This window comes from Anser brachyrhynchus, assembly GCF_964034855.1.
Source record: "Anser brachyrhynchus genome assembly, chromosome: 16".
NCBI classification, from domain to species: Eukaryota; Metazoa; Chordata; class Aves; order Anseriformes; family Anatidae; genus Anser; species Anser brachyrhynchus.
The window spans coordinates 11,708,774-11,729,492 of record NC_137734.1 but is presented as its reverse complement, the minus strand read 5'-3'; the positions used below and the strand labels follow the sequence as shown (position 1 = coordinate 11,729,492).

General features: G+C 49.1%; 1 protein-coding gene and 1 long non-coding RNA gene across 3 annotated transcripts in view; one reads left to right on the top strand and one right to left on the bottom strand.

The window, feature by feature from the left end:
- Positions 1 to 20,719, top strand: part of TOX2 (TOX high mobility group box family member 2) — a 136,919-nt gene that overhangs the window by 19,509 nt on the left and 96,691 nt on the right. The window lies entirely within an intron of this gene.
- Positions 6,620 to 15,916, bottom strand: LOC308178801. The gene is made up of 2 exons (XR_013939973.1): positions 12,936 to 15,916; positions 6,620 to 12,402 (listed from the first exon to the last, which is right to left on the bottom strand). It is a non-coding gene; the product is annotated as an uncharacterized lncRNA (long non-coding RNA).

Genomic DNA, 20,719 nt, shown 5'->3' with positions numbered 1-20,719 from the left:
TGGTGGCAACTTCAGGATGCTTCAGAAGAGAAAGCGAGCCTGTGAGCAGCAGGTATCTTCATGCTGCTCGTCAAATCTGATGTTTAAAAATCACGGGGATGCATGTAAAGTGGCACATAAGCCTTTTTGACCAAAGAGGCCAACGTGCTCATGCAAAGCTTGTCTTGGAAGCTTGGGGAATCTGAGGGCGTGGTGGCCCCACCATACAAGCTTATGGCAAGTGCTCAATAACCACTTGGAACAACTCTGTTTGCTTCCTTGGAGTGGCTTTGGATTTACACGGCTGTAAACAGCAATCGCAGTCTCCTCCAGACCATTAGAGATGCTGGTGGGATGGGTAGGAAAAAGGAAGGCCAGTGATAAGTCACAGACAGCTGGGAGTACTTTCAAGAACATAATGCTTGGGAGTAATTTAGAAATAATGTCATTGGAATTATGCTTTTCTAGAAAGGGAGAAAGAGAGCTTGAAATTAAATATACATTAAACAGAACTTTCTTAACTTCGTTAAGCAAGAAGATTTTAAGGGCAGTGTCTTGCAGTTTCTTCATCATGCTGCTGCACAGGCTGGTGTTTGCCTATGAGTATGTCTCCGGGAAGAGCAAGAAGTACAGTTAAGTTTACCATATGGTGGAGGAGAATTTTCTTGTGGTGATGGCAGTTTGTTTACAATAGAATTACCTTTGTATTTGCTTAGCTTAAACATGAAAACAATGGTTGTTGTAACATCTCAGTAAGAGGAATATTGTTTTAAAGCACTTTGGGGTTACGATAGTTGAGTGTGGAGTGGAGCAGGTAAGCCCCGGCGGGGCTGGTGCTTTAGCTGACAGCGTGATGTGGGGACGTGCAGTGCAAGTCTCCACAGGCCGGGTGGGAAATGCGTTTTTTGATGTAATTCTTTATGCCCCTTTCCTTCTCTCCTCCCTCTGCTCACCCCGGGGAGGAGGAGCAGCATCTCGCCCCAGCAAAATGGTTAAAGCTTTTGTATCTGACACCGGAGCTCACTGGGCGCTGTGACGAGGGAGCCTGATACAGGTCAATGAACCCGAGGAGGGGAAGCACCAACTCTTGCTTGCATTTGGGGGTTTTCTAGTTTTTGCCTTTTTTTCAAACTCTGCCTAAATGTGACATCTCGTGGTGGGACAAGCGGGAAAGTTCTCGCTGCCGCGGCTCTGTGTGTCCGTAACTGCATAAATAGCTGCCGGTGGTGCGGGGTGGCTTGCACCCCCAGCAGCCTGTCTGCACGCACAGCCCTGACCACGGGAGGTGTCTGTGCACCCAGGTCCAAGCTGTGTCCAGGAGGCAGCTCTCTGGAGCTGCAGATGCATGCACAGCAAGCCGAGGCCTCGGAGAGTTTGGCACAGGTTGGTTTTCCAGCGGTATCCAATGATGTAATATAGCAAATATTAGGAGAACAACATCTGGTAGCACTGCTGTCTACATGCTCACTGCAAACAAATTTTCAGACCTGTGTAAACATTCGGTTTAGTAACATAATGCTGCGGTAAGAGGCTCGTGCAGTCAAGGCCACCTGCTTGCTTCTTTTCCTTTCCCGTACAGTAACGAGGCCATTTTTAGTTTGGTTTTGTTTTCAGCGCAGTGAGTGACACTTTAAAAGCAACTAAAAGCATTAAAAAGAGAAGTCAAGATCTCTTTGTGCAAAGGTGTCACCGTTTTATTTTGAGCTTCACGTTGCAGTTGGTGGTTCATTATCTCCAGTTGTAAAACAGGTGGGAATGACTCGGATATCCTGGAGGAGGGATTAGATCCTGACCGGGTTCGGTGCAAGGTGTGTGCTGCTGGTGCTGGGCTGGGTTTCTGCTGCATGCGGCAGGGCCCCTTTGCTGTTGCCTCTTGTCCCAGTGGGAAACAGCTCTGCGAGGGGTGGTGTGAAGCCGTGAAGTGACTTGGCTGGTGACGGGAGCTGAGAGAGCTCCTCCAGCCCTTGCCGACGTGGCAGGGAGGTGCCTGGAGGGTGCAACCCTGCCCAGCTGCTTGGCAGGCAAGCGCATGGTGAGTCCCAGCCCTGCACAGGCAGGGGGAGCTCTGCTGGCTTTGCTTGGGGCTGCTGGGGGTGCAAGGCTTTGTCTGAATGTAGGGAACTGCAAAAACTGAGCTGAGGTCTTACTGCAACTACGTGTGGTCCAGTTGGCCAGAATGGATTCTACCAGGTACTGAGCAAACACCAGGTCAAGGATGGTCCTGAAGAAAATATAAGTGAGAAAGCGTGGTTTAGGCTCTCCAGGAGGTCCCTGGGGGTGGAGATGCCAGCAGCCTGCTACAGCCGCGTTACGCAGGGCCTGGTGCAGCCACCAGCAGTTTACATCAGGCCGTGGCCTTCCAGCAGTGCTGCCTTCAGAAGGGGCCCTAAACGAAATGGGGCTGGTCTGGCACCCCTGGTGGGCTGCAAAAGGGGGCTTCAGATGTCAGAATACCAGTCCGACCTCCAGATTCCCTGGTTGATTCACTTGTGAGGTATTCTTCACAAGGCACGTGGTTTATGGCTTTACCAAAATCACCAAAGCTGAAAATTTCATGAATCCCATTCCTTCCTCCCGGTGACTACATGCTTGGTGAAATGTTCACGTTCTTCCTTCCCCTTTCTCTCTCCCCATGTGAAACGTCCTGCCTCCTCCTCCGAAATGGCCGCAAGCGGGGCGGGCGCTGCTCCACGAGCAGCTCCAGGCTTGCGGGAGGTTTTCTCTTCAGCACGTCACCTCATTGCCTTTCCTTTTGGAAAACCGGGGGAAAACACTATGAAAAAGAAGTTCGTCCACTTCCACACTCATCTCACTGGGGCAATGATGAGAGGGTAAATAGAAAGGTGGCTGCTGAAGCGGTAACTGCTGCCTGCATGGGTTTTGCTGAGTAGCCGACACGTGAACTCCAGAGCTGGAGCAAGACCCGTGCTGACGGTGGCTCTGTCAGGAACACGTCTGTCCCGTGTTTATTTGGGAAGAATAAACCGAGAGAGGCCATCTCCGCTTGGAGCACTTGGGGCCCCAGCACCAGAGGATGTGGGGCTGTTGGAGCGGGTCCAGAGGAGGCCACGAAGATGCCCAGAGGGCTGGAGCACCTCTCCTGTGAGGGAAGGCTGAGAGAGCTGGGGCTGTTCAGTCTGGAGAGGAGAAGGCTCCGGGGGGACCTCAGTGCAGCCTTTCAGTACTTGAAGGGGGCTTCTAAAAAGATGGAGAGCAACTTTTGACTCAGATAGATAATGACAGGATGAGGGGAATGGTTTTAAAACTAAAAGAGGGGAGATTTAGATTAGAGGTTAGTAGGAAATTCTTCACTCAGAGGGTGCTGAGGCCCTGGAACAGGTTGCCCAGAGAAGCTGTGGGTGCCCCATCCCTGGGGGTGTTCAGGGCCAGGTTGGACGAGGCCCTGGGCAACCTGATGCAGTGGGTGGTGTCCCTGCCTGTGGCAGGGGGTTGGAGCTGGGTGGGCTTTGAGGTCCTCCCAACCGGAGCCACTCTCCAATTCTCCAGTCTCCCCCATCTGGCAAGTGGCCAGCCGCAGCCTGAGCGGTGCCATCGCCGGGGGTCCCGGTCCCCTGCGTGTAGGTGGTGGCCTGGGCTGGGGTCTCTGCCTCCACCTGGGGGTGAAGACAGGTCAGTGTGAAGGCAGGCGATGTTTCTGTTGCATTGCGCTCCTTTCATTCAAAGGATTGCAAAAATCACCAGCCCTGGACACCCACTCCTCTGCCCTGGCCGTACCTGGAGGGGAATTCCTGCCTGGCACAGAGGTGGTGCCCAGGCCCCATCCCATGGGCAGTGCCTGGAGCATCCCTCGATGGCCTGAAGCCCTCCGTGACAGCCAGGGACTTCAGCTCACATTACCAGAAGACTGATCTTAAGCATCAACGATGCATGTGAATGGGAAAAGGAGGCAGTTCTGGTTCCCCCACGCTTGTTACAATCGATATGAACAGATTTCATTTAAAAAATAAAATCTTTAGGCGTGAAGCCGGAGAGATGAGTGAGTATAAGTGCTGTTAGGAGATTATTGGTCATGCCCAGCTTTGTATAATGAAGTTACCTGCGTTGGGGGTAAAACAGCTCCTGGCAGTGCTTAGAGGGGTGCCAGGCCCCTTTCACCCTTAGGAGGGGTCAGCAGGATTTAAGGGCGCTAATCCGGAGTGCACTGGTGGAGGTGGGGGCTTGTCTGGTCCCAGTACTGGTTGAACAGGCTCTGGTTCAATCCCTTTGCATCTCCCACCACCAAGCTTTGATGATGATGAGTGTTTTTTGTGTTTTTCTCCACCAAGTCAGTTCTGGCGGTGAATTAAATCATTATGTGTTTTTTTTCTTTTTTTTTTCTTTTTTTTTTTCCCCAGTATTCACTGTTCTGAGCTAAATTAGAATAGAGCCTTTTCAAACCAGTCCTTTAATAAAGTATTTAGTTAATAGATGATGCACAGCTCACAAAGCTTGTAAGAATCTGACATGGGGTATCATAATATTATGATATTTAACAGCAAAACCTACTGCATTATCAACTTACCTCTACAGCATGGAGAAGGCAACAGCTGAGGCATAAAAACTAATGCTTCAGTATGACAGAGCTAAAATTGAACTTGGCAATTACTGTGTGCATGATTCACAGTATTGTGAAGTGAAGCTACTATATAAATCAGCTCCAGTAATCATAGGGTTTAAAATTAGTCAGTTACTATTAACTCTGCCAGTGTTAGCATATGCTGAAGAATTATAAAAGTGAAAGGTACGGAATATCTGAAGTACAGGTTTAAAGTAAACCACTTGAACAAGCTCCCAGTGGGAGGATTTGAAGTTCATGCAGAAGTGAGGTTTTGGGTGCTCTGACAAAGGTTTGTGGAACACATTTAATTGCACATTGCAGCCTAATCTTTTGAATGCTTAACATCCTTTAGAAAGCACCTTTTCATGTTCCCAAGACTTTCACAGTTCACAGAGGGTAAAGTGATGATTGAATTTAATTTTTTCTCCCTTACAGATTATTTTTTTTCCAGAGCAGCACTATTCAAATACTTTGCAGAGCTCTTCAATGCCAGGCATAGAAAAAAGGAAACAGCAGGATAATGTTTTAAAATCATTATGGGGAAGTGAAAGGCTGCTCTGAGCACAGCACAGAAATTAGCAACCGCTATGATTGCTAAATTTTTATTCAATGCAAAATTCATGGAATTGGCTGCTATGAAAAAATAGGGGAGTCAAGTTATTTAATGGGTTTCTAAATTATGTAGGATGCACAAATATTTTATAGGGGGCACAGAGCTGCCTGTGTTTCTGTGTGCAAGCAGGACCTGGGAGCAGCTCAGCTGCGGTCAGATGCTTGCTTTATTGTCTGGTCCTGTCCCCTTGCTTCTCAGGTTCAAGTTCAGCTTAATTTTTGAAATAACGCCGTTTCGGTCTTGGTGACGCATCGCTTTGATGAACGTACAGGGGTGTATACCTCCGAGAGCTTTCGAAGAAGGGCGAAGATGCACCACTGACTCGCGGCAGAGCTTGTGCCCTCGCCCTGGGCTCCCCACGTTGGGTGGCTGCAGTACCAGGGACCTCGCACTTCTGGATTCTGGTGTCTTGGCTTTCTGTGAGATGTTTGGCTGAGCTGTGTGCGCTGTGAGTGATGTTAGAGGAGGAGATGGCTTTGTCTGGAGGCAGGCAGCCTGGCCTGGGCTGCTTCCCGCAGGATGCTCCTGGCACGTGGCTTCGTCTTGTTTCAAGTGCATCAGCCTGGAGGCTCTGCCTCCCCACGCCCCCTGCTTCACCCGTACCCAGATGGGGCCCCTCGCTCTTTGTGTCCTCCCTTGCCCGGGCAGCTCCTGCTCTCCCTGCTGCTGAAAGGCAGCTCCCATCTCTCTTCTCCCTTTCCATGTCCGACCTTGAAACTGTAACACCAACGCACGGTGATGTCTGTGTTTTCCTCCCCGCTCGCCTCCTTCCCTGGCCATATCCCAGGCTGCTGGTTGCAGCCGCGTTCAGTTCCAGAACAGGCAACTTGTGTCTTGTTTCCAACTCCATCGAAGTGGAAATGTTGCAGCAAATCTCTGCTTTATTCTTTCTTTACTTTTAGTCCCCCCATGTGTCCTAATTATTTAGTGCAGTGTGCTCAGGCAGGGTTTCTGAGGATGCTCTGGCAGGGAGAAGGACTGGATGAGACCGTCTTTTTTCTCTTTCTCTTTCTTTTTCCTCTCTTTTGCTCTTTTTAATGGGGAATAGGGGTTGTGGCGTGCAGCAGGACTGTGCTTTACTCCTGGTAAATATGCAAGCGACATGCAGAAAAATGCTTCGTTCATCCCAGCAAGGTGGGGATGGAGAAGACAGCGGTGAGGGATGGCTAGGTGCTGCTCTGGGGCAGTGCCCGTGTGCGATCATGGAGTTAGTGCCTGCACTCCACGATTAACCATGAAGACCGTGAAGGTCACTGGGCACAGATGAGCCTATTTGCCATCCTACTGGGGACTTTGTGTTTTGGAAATTGGCTCTGTTATTTGTCTCACCAGCAGCTAAGGCATTACCTTATCAGCCAGAGATAAACCTTGCTGCGTTCGGGTAAAGGATTTTGAAATATATAATTTTCAATTGGCTGATACAGGGTAAATTGCCCCCATTCTCTCTGCCAATAGCTTTAAGATTCGAGAAGAATTTATCAGTACATTTAACACTTCCATTGAAACTCTATTTCTGAGGTTATGGAAATGAGCTACAAATGAAAGTCACAACTCAAGAAGCAGGAAACATGCCTGTAAGCGAGGAAAAAGCTGTCACTGGCATTGTGAAGAAAGAGAGGTATAAATAGGGCATTGGGTTAGAAAGCAGGAAATCTGCGTGCTGTGGGTTTTACTTGGAATTTCTTCTGGTGACCCCAGATAAGATTGTTAACCCTTGTCTCTGCAGACGGTTGTACGTGCTCACTTATGGGCTCTGTTCCTGGCTTTTGGGATTGTCTGCGTGAGCTAAGTGTTTGAAAGTGTAGCTGCTCCATCAATCATGGCTGTGTGGTTTTCATGCTTAGAAAGGATCCCTCTACCAACAAGACTGGATTTCTCAATATTTCCTATATAGTAAAGCTTGGTCTTATCCCCATGCTGCGTGTGCTGGGGAGAGATCTCGCAGCGAAGGGGCTGTTTTATGAGCAGGAGAGGGGAGGGCGTGCGTTACCTATCGGTAATCAGTGGCGATTCTTGCAGCAGATGGACTTCATGCAGTCAGTGACGGCAATTTCATGTTTGGTAATTTTTTTTATAGACATGATAAAATAGCGTTAACCAAGAGGGACTTATCTTATCCCCATGGTGGACCCAAAAAGGTCCTTCCATATGAGCCAGCACCGTGGGCACCTGCACGTGTTGTCCCTGCACAAGCCCACGTGACATTGCTCCAGGTGTGACACAAGGCTGTGTCCTGAGATTTACAAATCCAGTTTCCAGAAAAGGGCATGTCTCTACCCAGAATGTGCCACGGTCTTTCAAGCTCCTATCAGCCCCGCCGAGTGTGTAGCACATCAAAAAAACACGGCCTGGTATTTGTCCTGCCTTTCCATACCCATTCAAGGTGGGTATTTTTCCCATGCACTGGCCACGGGGACAGGCTGGGGGGAGAGGATCGAGGTGGATGGTTGCAAGGGGAGGGAAAAAAGCCAGCAGAGATGGGTGCCACGAAGCGAGGTGCTGCGCAGCTTCCTGCCCAGGAGATGATGATGTACAAGACGTGCACTACGCAACGGTCTCCCTGGTCACACGTGGGCACTGGAGCATCCAGCACCCTCTGGAGGTGCTGTGCAATGCGTGGTGCTGCCCTCTTCCTGGGGCTGGCCCAGCACGGCTCCAGCAGCCAGCCGGTGGCATGTGGCTGTGGAGAAGAGCTGTCCCACCATGGCATCTGCTGGCTTAAAAACCCTACTGAGACAAAATGAACACCGGCCTCTCCGACACTGATGCTTTTAGCTCCCGGGACTGACACCTCCGGTGCATGTATAAGTCATGGGGTCGTGTGGGTCTTTAGTAAAATGACAAGTGAGTGTGATAGTTCTGTTACAAGTCATACATTTGGCCTATGGAGTTATTTCAGGCTTCTGCACTCTAAAATTGTCCTCACAGTCTGAAATCACATCTCAAGTAGAAATAATAACCTTCAGTCTCTCTGATCCCTGCGTGCTCTATAATAAACAAGCGGTGACTCCCCAGAGGTGTCATCCCGGCAGCAGCACAGCCGCTTCCCAGGACCGCTGGTGTTTCACAGGTGAGATGCAGTGGTGGGAAAGTTTCCCACACGGATCAGACTCAGTAAAAGTTGCACTTAGTAATTTTTTTGAGTGCTGCCTGGCTGGACAGGGGGGATTGATCAGCTCCTGCAGTCTGAATCTTTCAGAGGAAAGCATGAATCGCTCTCCGTGTTGCTTGTTCTTTGATGTCTTTTGTCCCCATGCAGCATCTCGCTGTGAATCCTGGTGCTTTCAGAGGGAGGTTCCTAGTGCCAAACCTGCAAGTTTCGTGACTCATTGCAGACAGTGACTTTTCTGCCTTTGACTAGTGCGTTCACCCCCAAAGCTGAGCCTATCTGGAGAAGATTTTCCACTGCTTGCAAGCCCCTTTGAAGAAGTCATAACCAAAATCAGTGGGGACAAAGCAGTCGTACCCCCTTGTCAGCAAAAAAAGCAGAATTTGTCTCATCTCCCTCCGAAGCTCACAAACATGTGCTCTGTGGGCTGTGCTGCAGCGTGGCTCTTCTGCTTGTGCAGGTTGTTTTGTTTCCTGTGGTGTCTGTGTTGCAGTTGAGGCAGTTCCACGAACCTTCTGTTTCTCCCAGGGCTGTTTGCATGGCAGGTGTTTGCTGTGATAAAATATTGACGGGGAGGAGGAAGGAAGGCTTCATTCTCTGGCTGCCTCTCTCTCTCTCTCTCTCTCTCATTATTTTTCAGGTGGGATGTATAAGAAAGGCCACATTTTGATGTAAAATGAAGTGAGGTTAAGATGCAGAACCTGGGGAATTTCTAGGATTTGAATGTAGCTGTAGTTTGGTGCAGCTTATGATAACTCTCTTAAATCCCTGCCTCTGATGGAAGGCAGAACCGGATGCTTCCAGGCATGGATGCTTTGGGCATGGATGGAGGAGGGCAGAAGATGCAGTGGGCTATGAGACGTCCCAGGATGCGTGTTGGGTGTAGGACAGCACCTGGGTAAGGAAGACTGCTGTGTGCTGATGACCGGGATGTCCCTGCAGCAGAGGGAATGTGGCCGTGTCTGTCACTGTGCTGCCCCACCGATGCTGCTGGTCTTCAAATGCCCCAAAATACAGCACTGTTCCCACTCCACTCTTGTCCTTGTCGGTGTCATGAAGCTGTAAGCAAAGTGGTGAAGATGATGATGAACGGAGACCTGGAGGGCTGGGGCAAGAAACCATGCTTGCTTTCATTTCAGACTCATTGCGTTGCTGCTTAGTAGTGCTCAGCTCATCCCTCTTCTGCTTTTTTCTCAGTCTTTCTTCCAGTTCTGATTTTCTGCCCCAAGACCCAGCAGACCAAGGCTTTGTCAGGTAGAACTAAAGATGAAGCAGAATGCACATAAGGTGTTTTTTTTTATTCAACAGAGACTATTTAACACCAACTTGCAAATAAGAGCAATTCTCCCCTTGGAGCTGCAGGTGTCCAGTTGAGAAGCTTGGATCTCACCCATCCTGTTTCTCCTTTTCTTCCTGCAAAGTATGTGGGATGTTGGTTCCCCCTTCCCAAACAAGAATAAACCCTGGTGCTTCTGGTCCAGCTGCTGTGTGGGCATTGAGCAGCATCAATGTGACCATGGCGAAATCAGGAATGAAGGGGATGAAACCACGTAGGAGGAGTGCGGGTCTTAGAGGTCTCCTCCAGCAGGGAAGAAGGGACCTGGATGCGATGAAAGCAAAGTTGAATGTGGTTTGGGGAGAGCTGTGGAAGTGAATTGGTGGGTTGCACACATCAGAAAGGCCTCCCAGTGAGCCCAGTAAAGCTCCTATGGGTGGCTGCATCTGCTGGGTGCAGGCTGCCCACCCACTGCTGGGCTTGGGGCCTGGTTTGGCCTTTGGTGATGGTTAGTAGTTCGTTCTTTGTTGGTTGTTTTTTTTTTTTCTTTTTAAATAAAAAAAGGAAGAAAAAAAAACACACAGCCCTGCTTTTGTCTTAATTGAAACAAAAACAGGAGGTGAGTGCCCCAGAAACATCGCTGTGCGCGAGCCTTAAGTGACTGTGGTTTTTGTTTTTAGCTAGCTATTACTATCTGATGAACCGTTTCTGGTTTTGTTTTCCATTTTTTCTTTTTCTATTTTCCCTACATGAAAGCAGCCAGAATATTTCTGGCCGGTTTGTGACTTTGCTCTTCCTGGCTCTTGCTGTTAGCAGCCGTATTCATGCTCGGCGTACGCCAGCGTGCTCCGAACCCACGCCAGCTCTGGCTGCGCCCCCCAGCAAGGACGTTACAGGGCTCCAGAAGCCTTCCTTCTGGTGTAGCTCCTTCCGACAGCAGTGCCGGAACACACCCAGGTCTGGTGTTCGTGCTGACCGATGGACGTGACGTGGGTGAGGGCTGCAGGCTGCTGTACCGAGTTGGCTGGGCTGGGTTTTCCCAGCGTAAGGTGCTGCCAGTCCCCTGGCGTATCTGCTGAGGGATAAATAGGTGCTCAGCCCCTTAAGGCTGAAGAGAGATGTACCTACACTCAATGTAAAGCTGCAAAATATTATCCGATACATGGGCTTGGACTTTATTTTTGGTCATCATATCGAACACTTCTACTAATATTTTATTTCCTTCCTTTTTCTTTACCTCCATGCTTGTTGATCATGACTGCTTATGTGCTGTGCTGGCTGGGGACGAGTAGCACGAAGCAGCAGTATTGTCAGAGCCGATTCCCCCGTGTTGTTTCAGCTGGTTGCGGTTCCAGGCAGTATGGGCTTTTAATTTGTATCATTATCCAGACGTCATGGCTTCTGCTGTTGGGGTGATATGAGTTTCTTTTGAAGCTTCACAGCACAATGGTTATTTCCAAAAGAAAGGCATTGAGTTAATTGGCCTGACCAGGTACAGCAAATCCTCTAGCACAGGATTACATTAAACTAGAATGATGTGACTGCTTGGCTAAGTCGGCATGTGGGTTTTGAGAGTAAATCCTAGAGCATAGGAAGGAAAATCAAGTCCTCTAGTAGGTAAGTGGGAGATACATAGTTTCTTGAATATTCTGCTATTAAATCATGGTAACAAGGGGATGCTCTTCACCTTTTGCCCCACTGCAAGCATAGATCTTGTAGAGAAAGGGGCCTAGCAGCTTTTGCTGATTCATGACAGCAATATCCTGGCTGGGGCTGCCCTTCGTACAAGAAGACTTGGTTCTCCATAGCCTCGCACAGTCCTTAAGCCATAGCACCAACTACCAGGGTAATGAGACACAGATTAAAAACATGTACGCCCTGTCTAAACTTTCATTCCAGCATTGCCAACAGCTGAAGGCGAAATGATTCTTAGTTTAATGCTTCTGACGCTTGGTTGTGGTTTTTGCCTTGGCCTTATTCTGTTGAGGATGTGCTCAGCGTTAGTCATGACTCATGACTGGCAATGAAGTACGCTCAGAGAGAAGCCACGTGTCAGGCTGTTGGAAGTGCTGCTGATATCATGCTTCCGCCCCATCTTTGTGTTTCCGATAGTGTGTCTTGCTGGAGCAGTGCCACGGAGCCCACCTCTGTAGTTTGAACACAGCAGGGTGTCTTCTCCGTCCTGCCCTCTTGCTAAAGGTCAGGTGAACACCTTCTGTTGGCTCAGTTTGCTCTCACCCTTAAGAGATCCCAGCTCCTGTTGTCACTGGCATCTCTTTACGAAGAATCGTATCTACATGTTATCAGATGAATGGGATAACACTTCTGATAAGAATGTAAAGACAAAGTCCTTCAGATAAGATTCTCTTGAATTATGTGGCCCCTCTGCAAGTAGCTTATTCTTTAAGGTTTTCAGCCACAGTTCTCACTTGATACAAACTGAAAGTCCTTGTGCATCAGAGTAGCAGCAGATGTCAGCTGAAGGACACGCTGAGTTGCAGGCAGTTCGTGTGCCAGGAGCACGGGCCAAGTCTGTAATTGTGAATGAAGCTCCTGTGTGACTGTGATCCTTCTGTCTGTTCACAAATTGCGTGCTGATGCTGTTGCGTTTTGCTGAATGTGCTTGCCTGGAGACATTGTTTAAGGAGTAGCTTTATGTGCCTGAATCCCAACCTGTTGGTTGTTTGCAAGCAGCTTGACTTGGTTAATTTTTGGTTTTCGGGTTAGCAGCTGAATAAATGAATGCTCACTCCAAGTGCTTGCAAGAAGGACCTCGAAGCCAACATGAATGAGCAGCCTCAAGCACTGCTCTGTGTCCTGACAGCAGTCCTGAACTACACCAGGAGGGGTGACAGCAGAGTCACTTCCTGGAAAGGAGAGAAGAAAATAGTTAGTTTTAGTAAAAAAAAAATAAAAAAATATTACAGTCTTGTAGGGTACCATTTTTAAAATTTGTTAAGGTTCCTGCTGCAGCTCACCACTTCCGTGGCCCTTACTGGCCTCTGGTCAGAGGTGTGTGGCTGCTGGGTGCCCCAGGCAAGCTCACGGCTGGGGGTCATCACTGACAACCATGGAGGGTCTGAACTGGCTCAAAGCAGCAGTTCTGTTCCTGTGACTGCTTTTACAGTCACCAGGAAGCTTCTCTTTATGGAAATACCATTTATTAGAGCAAAAAGACACGTCAAAGAAAAGCAATGGTACAGCATGTGTGTGACCATCACATTACCTGTATGCCCATCCTTGTCTTGCTCACCAAATATTTGACCTTCCTGCCTTGGCTGGGTCCCATCTTCCTCGCGGCCACCGATGTCTGTGTCTGGCCGACACAGCTCTGATCGCTTTGATCGCTCACGAACTGCTCATCCCCTGGCCTCAGGAGCTGTGTCTGCTTAAAAGCTACCTGAGCTGGTCTTTCTCCTCTTCCTGGGATAGTGGCACATCTTAGTTCTCAGTAGCTCTCTGATGTGTTGAGGCATTAGCCCTGGTTCGCGCTTGGTGCCCTCTCAGCTGTGATCCAGAAGCACGTAGTGCTCTTGTAGTTCCTTTCCTGCTTGTTGAGGCTGGAAGGATGCTCCCTGAAAAGGGAACGGATGGCAGCACCCGCATTGTTTCAGCCGCTGCACGCCCAAAACACTTGAAGCTGTCACGTGCAGATCTCTATCCTGCAGTTCTGTCGTGTCCCGTAACCACTGTCTTCCTCTTTGATAGCGATCTTGGGAGCGCAACGAGCTAAATGCAAGATCTGATCGGAAGGGGCTGTGAATTCCCAGTCAGGGAGGATCTGAGGCTTTAAAGACAATTAGCTTTTATACCTCTGTGTATGGCACGTGGCTCAGGACCAGCATGGGGCTGGGAGGGCAGCGTTTCAGTGTTGATTTAAGCCTTTCCATGAGGCATAAGATTTTTTTTGCAGTGATACTGTTAATTTAGCAAGCCTCTCGAGTGACTGCTGCCCTGTGATCAACATTAGCGTGACTTCATCCCCTCGGGCTGGCCGATCAGTGTCGGCATCAGGGAGTTTTAGCAGAGGCAGTGCATCCATTTCCAAGCAGAGATGAATAATAAACTGAAGAATGAAATGGTGCTGGACCTGGCGAGCATGGGAGCTCTTCCAGGCCGTGGTGCTTCCTCCCCGGGGTTTTGTTTCAGGTGAGCTCGTGGCACAAGCCGGTCGGCTGGGTGACATGAGCTGGGCTCTGTCTTGGTTAGCAAAGACTACAAAGAGCAAATGCATGGCTTATTTATGCAGCCTGGTGTGACGGGATGCCACACAAAAGCTAAGCTGACGGTAATTAGGACAGATCCCCGCTCAGTGACCCAGAGAAGAGTGAGCACTCTGGAAGATAATCATGAGTGAGAGAGGCAACACAAAACAGAAATGGTGATGGTTACAATTTGAACGAGAAAGTGAGCTCCTAAAGCAAACTAGCTCCTGGAAATCCCATTAATGCTGACAAATATCCAGCTCCAGGATTCTGGAAGCATCACAGTGAACATCTGCTCAGGTAAATAGAGGACAAATCCAGTTTCTGTTGAAGGTGCTGCCGGCTCCTCTGGTGGAGGTGAGTCTGTTAATACCAGCTGCCTGTTAAAATCGCTCGCTATCATCACAGCGCTAACAATTATAATGTTCTCCGTGGTTGGGGATTAGTGAACACCTGGCTCCCCCAGCATCGCCGGCAGCGCAGCACGATAACTGCGCCTGCGACAGCAGCGCTGAGGATAGCCCCCGGTCGTGGCGTTAAGGATGATAGATTACCAAAGAGCTGTTACGGTTTTGAGCCCTCTAAAATGGGCGAGGTTCCAGTAAATTCAAGTCTGAATGCTGCTGTCACATGTTTGCTGCTCAATCCAGTGATTTCTGGTCAGGTTTTAAATCTGAATAAATTTTGGTTCTCTGATGTTTCTTGAAACACTTTTGGACTTATATGTTTTTAACGAGGAGGCCCAGCTCATGAGGTGCAAAAAGATCTCAGAGACCCTTTCTGAAGGTGGCTCTGATTGCACTCGCCTGAGTGGAGGAACTGACTCAACATCTCCCTTTTGTAGGCATCCGGCACAAATAATTTATAGCCATAAAAATAGCCCTGAGAAGGAGCCCTGCTCATCCAGGAGAGCTGGGGGGGTCGGGCTGACTTTGGGTTTGGCAGTCCTGGTGACTCTGAGGTCTGCTCGTGGACTCTGACTTCTGTGAGGATAACTGGAGCTGCAAGGGAGACCTGGCTCCTCCATGCTTGTGCATGCTTGTGGTTGGAGCCTTGCCTCTCCCATCCCTGGTGATACACCTCAACATGAGCTATAAAGGGTGAAGTTTCGCACTCTCATGGCTGAAAATAATGCCAGCTTGGTCTGAGTTGCCTCCTAGCCAGAGAATGAAGCTGTGGAGCGAGTGAGGAGACACTGCCGGGCGGCGGCCGGGCAGAAGGTTGCAGGCCGCTCCCTGTGCGCGGGGCTGGCAGGCCCCAGGGGCTGAGCCCGGTGCTCGCCCAGGGTTTGGGTTGAGTGCGAGGTTCATGAGTGAAGGAAAACTGTTGTGCTGTTTTTTTTCCCCCAGATGGTTACAATTGTCACGGGGCTGGGGGAACCTTTCACTCAGAAGAAGGTTTCAAGCCATGAAATGGCAACCCAGTGGCTGGAGCAGGCTGGATGTAGTCACCATGAGCCGAAGCCAGGCCAGGATGGGGACATGGCACCAAAAGCAACATCATCAGTTTGAAAAGGACCGCAGTGGAAAGACATTTGAGCCGCTCTGGGATGCAGCTGCAGGGAAGTGGGAACAGGTGTCATTCCAGGGGGCTGTTGGTGGCCTTTTGACAGAGATAAAGTGGATGGTGCAGCCATGTCACCCCTGAGAAGGGGGGTGACAGCAGCTCTGCACTGCATCCCGGCTCACACTGGGCAAGGTTGTGCATCTTGTGGAGCATCTCCAGACCTGTTGAGCCAGGTCCCTGCAGGCTGTGGTGGCCAACCCCAGGGGCCCCAGCATCCCTGCATGGTCGCACCCCATGGCCTTTCTTGGAGAGCTCCAGGACAGCCTGGTTTGGCCACCTTGGCCAGGAGCAGCGACCCAACAGTGACGGTCATGGGGCTGACCTAAGCAGGACGGGTGTATGCTGTTAGCAGGTGAGAGCTCCTGCCTGGGCTGGGCGCAGTGTGGCTGGAGCTCAGTGTGCAGAAACCAGCTCAGAGAGAGGCAGGTGTGGTCACATCCATCCCTGGAACAATGCGGGCTGTGTCTTTAGGACCTGACGCCATCCCTGTGCGGGCACCTGATATCCTCCGAGGGGATTTCTGCCTGCGGCAAGACTCCAGGATTTCTCCTTTGGCTCTACCAGCTCTCCAAAGGCAGTGGGGGGGGGGGGGGGGGGGGGGGGGGGGGGGGCAACCCTGCAGGATGGGAGAGCTGGAAGAGAGCCTACTGATTTTCTAAGATTTTATTGTTAGTAGGATTTATTTATTTTTTTTTTAAGTGCACAAAATGTTTGAGAAGCACCAGAGGTGGGATAGGACCCAGTGCACGTGGCGAACAAAGCATGTTGGCGAGCCCCTTGTCTCCAGGCTGGCTGACAGCCCTCTGTTCTGGCTCATTTTTGGTGTCATCAATCACTGGTACCTAGACAGCAGCCTTGCGGTGCCCTGCCTGCACCGTGGAGCTCATTGAGTGACCTATTAGTGCTTCCAGTTAATTCTGGTGACATATTTATAGCACGGAGATCTACAGCACCGATTTCCTACAGGACGCATCATGGTTTGACATCAGATTAAGTTATAGAGTACCCTTTCCCGGCTGGATCAATGGGTAGAGTCAAACAGAGCCTTGTCGACATGCAGATGAGGAGGATTAGATTTAAATCAGCAAATGTCACTAATGGCTGTTTTTCCAGCCAAGGGAAGAATAGGCAGGGAAAAATTTCCATCATTAATAATTGAAGTTTATAGAGGGGAAAAAATGAATGTATCATATACCGCTCCTGAAGATAACAGGGCCCCGCTTTTGCTGATAATTCTGTCTGGGAGAGGAGCGCTAAAAAATTACCGTGATTATGACTGGGTTTCTGTATTTGTTATGAATTTTCTGCAGTCAGGGAATATTTTAACAAATGCCCTTTTGTACAAGAGCTGAAAATTCTATCAGTAGCCCAAAAACGTCCCCAGAAAAATATGGACAAAGTCATTGGAAGTGAGAGCGGGTATAGTTTGCCAAAATGAGGAGAAAAGTAAATTCTGGTATGGACTTTGTAAAGCAGGGTGGCTGGGATGGGTTGGGTGGCCTGGTGCCCAGCGTGATGGGTGTCGGGTGCCAGAGGGCACCATGAAAGAGCTTTGGTGCTCTGAGAGGCTGGCCTTGCCCAGGGCTTAGTGAAAGACCTACGGAAACAATTGCAAAAGAGCTTTTAAACGTATTTGTAATGGAATAAAAGATCCAAAAACTATGTTTCTGCATGCCTGAGAAAGTTGTCTGTACTTTTTTACACTTTCAGCAAAGGGTCCCAGTGGTAACAGCGGATTTATGTTTGCAAGCCATCCCTGCTGGGCTCGCTGGCGGGGGTCCACTTTCCCATCGCATGCCCATGAAACATTTCGGTCACTCTTCATCGCTGCTACACTTTACGCTGCTGATAATTTCTCCAGACTGCAGAGCACTAGAGGTCGTGGTGCTCTGCAGCGAAGTTCTGTGCTTCGCACTCACGCTCGCTCGGCACACGAGAGCCTTAATCCCAGCAAGTATTCAAATAACGACAGGTCATGTAAATCGAGCAGGAAATAATACATGAAAAGAAGTGAGCATGAATTTCTAATTAACTAAATTTGCAACTGGTACATAGAAGTTAAAGGGCGTGTGATTTATCACCTGTCAGTAAAAATATTGGTAATAGGTCTTGCTTTCGGTGCCGTGGTGTGTGCACAGCTCCGCTGCGGAGCTAAAGGGCACCTGATTTATTGCCTGACACCGACCACGCTGGTTAGAGCCATCACGGCCCGGGCTGGCAGAGAGGCTGCGTTCCATTTTCACCAAAAAACCATTTGCTGCCTTGCTCCTTCCGGCAGAGATGGGTGCAAGATGTTATTTCAACAAATCTACAATCTTCCTTTATTTAAGAGCTGATTTTGCCCAGTTGAAAGGGAGGTCAGGAGACAGAACAGCAACTGGTCTGGATGGGGCAGGATGAGGTGATGAGCCTGGTGACTCCTCGAGGCGGTGGGAGCTCTTCTCTTTGTGTCTGTCCCAGGGCTGTGTGTCTGCAGTTGGCCAAAATTGCCATACTAGCCTCCCATTTCATATTCACAGTTCATAGCCTTTGCCTAAGTATTTGATTCGTAATGGTATTTAGGCACTAATAGGCCTCAGTGGTAGTTAATCAGATCCGCAAATTGTTGTGGATGCATGGTTGACTTAAATCTACATTTTTTTGTGCCTGGAAGTTTAAGTGGGGAAGCTGAGAGCAGGCTGTAGGCTTTTTTTCTAGTCATCTTCCCTGGATATTGGGAACTTCGGTTGTGCTTGTTGACCTCAGCGGAGCTTAGACTTTCGGTATTTATGAAAACCGGGTCCTTTTTACTGCTAGCACAAAAAAAAGCAACCTCCCTCAAGCCGTGTACTGTAGCGTAGGTAAAACCAGCCTGCTGGGTAGAAATGTCACCAGAAATTTTAAATTAATTGGTTTCGATGCAGAAATTTCAGTGCAGTTTTGACATGACCAAACGAACCCAGGCGTCTCCATGTGTCAGATGCTGGTTTCCAAAGGGCCCATGTAGAAATCCACGGGAGCCAAGTGTTCGTTGCACAGGGACAGATTGGCCAAACTGTCGATAAATAAATACTTGCACGTCACCTCCTATTTTTGTGCCTGTGTTTTCCTCTTTTGTGACCCGGTAGACTCAAGGAAAGTTTTGAGTTGTGTATACTTTCCCTGAGCCGTAGATGCTTTCTGAGAAACAGCAGCTAAAAGCGGAGCAAATGAGTTCCTGCTTTCTGGGGAGCCCAGGCTGCCGTGGAGCTCCTGTCTGCCACGGAGCTGTGCTGCTGGAGAGCTCTGGGTGCAAAGTGGTTCCTCCTTGCTCCTCGCGACCTCCAACCGTCGCAGGACCCTTTGGTAGCCCATCACCTTCCTGGGGCCAGTGAGAGCTGCCACAACTTCTCCATCAGAACTGGCGATGGGTGCTGTAAAAGCTCAGTCTGAGAGGGGTGTGAGAAGCAATGCTAACACCCTTCGTATGCTTCGGGCCCACCAGAACGCGAGCCCATCGTGTTCGGATTGTTTTTTACCTTTACGAGTTAAGATAGCAGGGGGGTTGTGTGTTTGATGTGATGGGTTTTGGAGTGTACAGGGTAAAACACTGAGAGCTTTTCTAAAAATGTTTTTGCGTGTAGTTGCTGCTGTTGGTTGCATCAACAAGAGAATCAGTAAGAAAGCTCTATGGACCACAAAAACCTCATTACATAATGTCTGGAAACGCAAGTCATACATGAATTCAAGTAAGAGGTGCAGTAACTCGTGAGACTCTTGAGGATGGAGAAAACTGACTTTTAAGTGTGCGTTCATTACCAAGCTTGAAAAATCTCCAAACCCAATGCCGAGTAGAAATCGGTGCTGACTGGAAGGGTTGGTTGCTGAAGCCGATGCTTTCAGCTGAATCAGTTCCTGGATGAGGCCTTCAAAAAGCCCTCAGAGGATGAGCAGAGTCTTCAGGCGGTGGGAAGCCCTAGGGTGTTCTTCACCTTGCTGCTGCCCCTTCAATGAAATTAAAGCCCTGAAGTGTCCCACAAAGGGCAGGGAGTGAAGCCCTACCTGCTGGTGTCCTGCTTCTCTCCAGGCTCTCTGCTGCAGTCCTACCCTGTTAATTCTGCTTTTTTCATCTGATTATTAAGTTTGCTTCTCCTCCTCCCCAGGACCCGGTGCATGTGTCAGATATAGTTGCTCCAGGTTTTGCTGAAGTTTTTTTGTCTTCCTCCTCCTGTTTCCCTATGTTCCTCTCCTGAATGTTTTGCAAATCTGGGCAATTATCAATGCTTAGATTTCCTTCTAGCAAGGAAAACACTCCGTAAACTTTAACTTTTCTAAATAAAAGCAAGCATCCTGTGAGGTCTTTCACGTGGTCAGGGTCTCAGAGGGGATGCAGGAATGAAAAATGGGCAAGGCAGTAGGATTGTGCTTCTGCTGAAGGGTGGGAGGAATGAAGGTAACGTGCTTCTTTGACAGGGACTGCTTTGTGTACCTGTGTAATCTGCTGATGGGAAAATTAAATCACTTACTTCTCCATCGTCTGTGCCATTGATCTTGGAGTCATTAGTGGAAGAACAAGCTGTCACAGTGACATGTCCCCCGCCTCACACAGCCGTCACGGAGGAGAACGTGCATCAGCAGATGCTTTTATTCGCATGAGTCAAGTATGGGTTATGCCTGTCCAAAGGCTGTGTTAATTACAGCGGGTGGGGGGAGAAAGAGAGGAGCTGTGGAAGACTCTTCAAAATTGTGTTTAATCTTCCCGACAGCTCATTTCTCCCAGGTTTCTGGTGGGTGTCTCCCGTGCAGCAGGGGCTGCTCCGCCAGGATGTGTGGCTGGCTCCAGTGGATGGAATCGGGCTGAGGGGAGACTCTGTGCTCGTCTGCATACACGTGTGTGTGTGTGCACACATACACTTACGTATCTATGTGTATATATAAAAAGCGTGGGTTTGGATTTGTGTGTGTGTCTGTGGGAATGCATGTATAACTTCAACATTTTAGCTCTGGTCAGCCTTCCTTACTGGGTTTTCTGATGGTAGAAACAACGTGCATTACAGATGCAGATAAAAAGGAAAATTTGAAAGTCCATTGCAAAATTTAAGCAGTGATTTATTTAAACATTTGCTCTATAACCACAATTTGAAACGACCTTATATTTTTAGGTAGAAGCGATATTTTTTTCCCCGTCAACCAGCTGTGTATGTATTTCCCGACATCCCTTCTGAGCACGCCTGTGAGGTAGGATTGCTGCCCTGGTCTGCACTCGCCTCTGCACAGGGTATTCAGGATTGGATCTCCCACCTGCTTTTCCGTTGTTTTATTGTTTTTAATTGCTAAGCTGCATGGACAGATGCAGTACCAAAAAGCATGGACTCGCATGCACGTTGCGAGCTGCCCCTGCTCTTACACTTGTAAATCTTTCTCTGGGTTATGATTTATGTAAATGGAATGTGTT